Consider the following 5,599-nt stretch of genomic DNA (forward strand, 5'->3'; position numbering starts at 1 on the left):
AGATCAGGGCCTTAGAACTGCATGTTGGTGAAACCTGTGAGCTATCATCCATGACTATACAGGTTCAATAAACACTCAAAAGATGGAAGAAGTAGTCAGGAAAGATTTTGTGTGTAATGTGACCACTGCTCAGCCCCTTTTCAAAATTGTATGTGGCAAAGAGGGGAGAAGGGGAGGGAGCAGGTAGAGTACACAGAATGAACAAAGGTATGAAGGTAGAAAAAGATTTACTCAGGAAATTGTAAGACAATGTCTGCAGAGATAGTTGCAGTGACATATAAAGCTGTACAAGTAGGCAGAGCACAGTTGTTTTTTTGTTTTTTTTTTTTACATGATCTACAAAGAAGTTTAAAAATTATTCAATGTGGAGTGGAGAGCTATTGTCTAGTTTTAACATGGGAGAATGAGGATGCCTTAACATTTTAGAAATGTCATTCTATGTGCATTATTGAGATTACATTAAATGAGGCCGGAATGAAGATGGCAGACAGTTAAGAGACTTGCAGTACTCCCGGGAAGAGACCATAAAGATGGATGCAAGAAATGTTAAGGAGATGAGATCAGGCTTGTTCAGGGTGGGTGACTGATTAAAGATGTGGTACATATATATGATAGAATATTACTTAGCCATAAGAGATGAAATACTGCCATTTGCGACAACATGGATCTTGAGATAATCATACTCAGTGATATCAGTCAGACAGAAAGAGCTGAGAACCATATCATTTCATTTATATGAGTGATATAAAATTGAAAACAACAAACAAACAAGACAAACAAAAACTCATAGACACAGACAGCAGTTTAGTGGTTACCAACGGGAAAGAGGGGTGCGGGGGAGGGAGATAAGGGTAAAGGGGGTCAAACAGATGGCAATGAAAGGAGATTTGATTGTGAGTGGTGAACACACAATGCAATATACAGATGATGTATTACCGAATTGTAAACTTGAAACCTATATAATTTGATTAACCAATGTTGCCCCAATAAATTTAATAATTAAAAAAAGAAATGTTAAGGAGATAAAATCAATATACTTTACTGATAGTTAGAGGTGGGGAGTGTGGAAAAGGTTGGGATGTAGAGGGACATCTATGATCCGGCGCAAGAGACTGAGTTCATGGTAGTGATATTCACTGAGAATAGAGAAAAGGGAAAGCATTTTAGGGAGAAGGTGATGAATTCAGTCTGTGATCTATTGAGTCTGATATCCAATAAGATACTGAGCAATAGTGGCTCTGAAGATTGAACAAAACTGAAGATAAATCTCTGAGAATTACTAGTGTATTGGGGATAGCGGAATCCATAATAACAGATGATATAACCTAGAGAAATTTGTTTTGTGAAAAGAGAGAAGAGATGGCAGTGACAGAATCTGGAAACAAACACATCCAAGGGATGCTCATAAGAAGTAAGAATTGCGAAAGGGCCTCTTTGTCCCTTTTACTTCCCCGTTGCTGCCTCTTTCAACCTCATTATGTTCTCTCCATTCTCCTGACCCATTGTGCATCCTTACTTTTATAGTGGCATTCAATAATGCCATTGTCTTCCTCACTTTATTCTTATCCAACCAAAATTTCTAGTCTCTCCTTCAGTTGGGCTCAACCTTACATTAGAAAAGCAAGCTGAGTAAATCAAGCCGCACAAGGGTGTTAGTTTCCGAGAACCAATTTATGTCTTTCTGGGGTGTTTGCTCACTCAGTCTCTCAGGAAAGAAGTTTGGTGCAGAGAGGTTTTCCTTAAATCACACCAACTGGAATCAGTGTGCAAGACCAGGCTTGTGGGCTGAAAGGAAATACAAGAGTATGGACTTTCAAAACCCCAGAACTTTCCTTGAAATAGGAAGGCATTGCTCTTTTTCTCATTCTTCCCCTTCTCTAATCATTTTCTGGAACTTGAGCCTTGAAAATCCCAGTCATTCATAAGAGGCAGTGAGGATTACGCAGCTTATGGTTTTAACAGACTCAAAAATGGGACACAGTGTCATAGTGACACAGAACATCTGAAAATGTGACTCTCAGAAAATTCTAGAACCCTGTTTGCAATGTGAAAATTGAATAAAGATTCAGACTTAGTTCTGGTATTACCTGTCGATTCATTAAAAAGTTATTCAATCTTCTTAAACCTTGGTTTTCTTATCACCATACAAATGTTTCAAAGAGGGATTACAAAAACTAAATCCTCAACTTTCCATATGTGAGAATCCAGAATCAGCTGCCCAACACTTTAAAAGTTGTTTTTAGTTAAATCTTTACAACAATCTCTATGGTAGGTACTATTTATTACTATAATTTTATAGATGACAAAACAGAGAGATGGGTTCAGGAATTTATTTAAGGACATAAAGCTTGGATTTGTGGAGCTAAGTTGAACTCAGGCAGTCTGAGTGTAGAGCCTGCAAGTTTTAACTGCTATATTATTCTATGTCTGGCTAAGTATAATATTCTTTTTGGACCTAATGTAAATGACCAGAGATTTTCAGCATGGTAAGCATGAGCATCTTGAGGGCAGAGTTTACATCATATTTATCTTTATGTCCCTTTTCCATCCAACCCCAGTCTTGTGCTTTGATAGTTCGATCAGTATATTTTAGTTAAACAAATAGTTAAACGAACTCCACAGTAAGTGGCAAATAGTTTGAATGGAAAAATGTAGACCTTGGTCACTAAAAAAAATCATTAAAGGCACAGAATTTTATTTAAGGAACAAATATTTTTTTAAAAAGATATTGAAGCAAATTTTTCTGTTCAACTCTTCCATTAAAAGCTCAGAATTCACCAATCTTAAAGCAGAAATCCCTAGTAAGATTGGAGTTCAAACTAAGGAAGTCTGTGATTTGCTAATTTTTCCTTAAAAGCATATAGCCTATTAAAATAAAATATTTGCCCTTGTCCTTATTCTGTCATATTACTCTAAAAAAAAAAAAAAAAAAAACCGGAAAGAGATATGAAGGAATGGACACTCTTTTTACATACTTCTAAAAATATCCCAGGATAACAATTCAAAAGCAATAAAGCAAGTGTCCTGTCATCAAATCCTGTCTTAGGCCTGTGGAGCTTGATGTTTCTCAAGAACAATGCACAACAGGGGCATGGTGCTGTTTCTCATAAGAATTAAATTTGTCATAATTCTGTCAGCCACCTGAGCATTCTGTGGTGGTGTGGTGACATTTCTCTCATTCTGCAGATTGTGGAGAGTCAGACATGACCAATTCATCAACACAGAATTTTGCAAATTAGACATTCTAGAATATGTATCTGATTTCCCTTAAGCCCAGCAGGCCAATAAGGACACTGATTTCTCACTTTCTGGAACATACATTGTAGGAGTCAGAAAGAGCTAAGATTTGGGAAGGAAGTTACTAAGTGTGATACAGTTAAACTTGTCTTCTGTTACCAGAATGATCTCTGTTTCCCAAGGGATCAGTTTTCGGTATGTTTACCTTGGTCATGCTGCAGGCATTCTTCAAATATCTGATGACTCACAGTTGCCCATATTTAATAATAAGAGAATAAGACTGACTGTAAGCGCTACTGATGTGGGTGGAATTTAGCAACTGGCAGGCTTCACATTTGTTCAAGTATTAAATCACTGGTCCACGAGCCAAATCAGGATGCACACAGTGATTTAATTTTTATAAATCAGATTGTAAATTTTATAAATTAGATTGTAAATAATTTTAAATTGGGGTATCACACATAAATTATACTTATAACTTCTTTTCAAAAATAGACTATCTAGCAGCACGAGGCCCACATTCACAAATATCTATTGGCCAAGAGTTGGTGGCTATTCTGCTTGGAGCCCACTTACACATGTGTGTGTGTGACCTATCTGGCTCTTATTCACATTGGAACTTAAAATAATTACTTGAAAGTGAGCAGGCAGGAGGCTGGACTTTCAACTGTAGAATCTTTACATAGTAAGATACAGAGGACTTCATTCTGAAGTGTCAGGCCACACTAGGTGTCTTTGCTCTTCCTGGACAGATCATTCGTTTCTTTCTTCAATATAAAAAATTAAACACCAGGTGCAAGGAAGTGACTTGATCATGCTCTATAGGTTATTATCATTTTGTGCAAGGCCCTTCCCTTGTTATAGTGTATTCTATTGTTTTGTTTCCTAGTTTTCTATTCCGCTTCCCATTCTAGCTTCCTTCATGGGTACCCAGTCAAATGTATTGCCCTAAGGTTGTCAACAAGTATTGTATGGAAATTATCATATTATCTCCAAGTAATGCCTAGACTTAGAGGAGAATAGCAGTATTAAACCAGGCTTACCTAACCCCGATATCTAATCTAGGGAAAAACAAACCAACAAACATAAACACAAACTACAGACTAGACTCACTTTTAAACATAGATGAAAAAAATATAAATCAATATTAGAAAACCAAATCCAGCAGTGCATTAAAAAATACTATATCATGACCATGTAGGGTTTATCTGAGGTCATTTGTACATTATCAGTTTAAAGGAAAACATGAGCTGATTGATGGATATCTCATAAGCAGTTGTTAATGTTCAACAACTATTCCTGGTTAAAACAAATAAAACCCTACTCCTTTCAGCAACCTAGGAATCAAGTAAAGCTCCTTTAACAAACCCACAGCAAATACCAGGCTTCGCGTTAAATATTAGAAGCAAGCCCACTAAACAACTGCAGCAAAGTTCATGAGGATTCTCATTATCACTGTTACTAGTAAACTTCATTGAGAGGTATACCCACTTCAATAAGACAAGAAAAATATAGAGATACAAATATTAGAAAAAGAGACAAAAAGTGCTATATTGTGAACTATATAGAATATAACATGATCAACTGAAAAACAGAAGTTGAGTGCTGATGAAGTTATCCGTATCTGAGAGACGTCTACAAAGATCAATAGCTTCTATATACCAACCAGCAATAATAATTAGAAAAGACTGAGAAGTAAAAACATTCACTGCAGGAAGGCTAATTGTTAAATACATTAGAATAAACCTAACAAAATCTATATGAAAAAAAATTACTTTACCTAGGGATATGAAAGAAACTTAACAGAGAAGCACACTATTCTTGGATGAGAAAATTCATACTACCTGCAAGTATTTTAAAAATATCAGTTCATACCAAATTTATCCGTAATTCTGGTATATTCTCAATTAAAACAGAAAATAACCTTTTAAGAAACTTGACAAGTTGATTTCCAATTTTATCATTCAAGGAACCACCCCCCCAAGACTAAGTAAATAAAAAAAGACAAATTTGGCTGTGAAGAGAAGGAAATCATAGGGTGACAGCTAGAAAGCATTTGGTGATCAAGAATTTTTTTGAGAAACTTAAGCATGTTTAAAAGCTGATAGGGCTCAGAAAACTGGAAAGCCACCTGCAAAAGAGTAAAACTAGACTGTTGTCTATCACCACACACCAAAATTTACTCAAAATGGATTAAGGACTTGAATATAAGACCAGAAACAATAAAATGCATAGAAGAAAACATAGGAACTAAACTCAAGGACCTTGGACTTGAAGAGGATTTTATGAATTTGACCTCAAAGGCAAGGGGAGTAAAAGCTAAAATAAATGAATGAGACTACATCAAACTAAAAAGCTTCTG

Source organism: Pteropus alecto, unplaced genomic scaffold (assembly GCF_000325575.1).
Source record: "Pteropus alecto unplaced genomic scaffold, ASM32557v1 scaffold402, whole genome shotgun sequence".
NCBI lineage: Eukaryota > Metazoa > Chordata > Mammalia > Chiroptera > Pteropodidae > Pteropus > Pteropus alecto.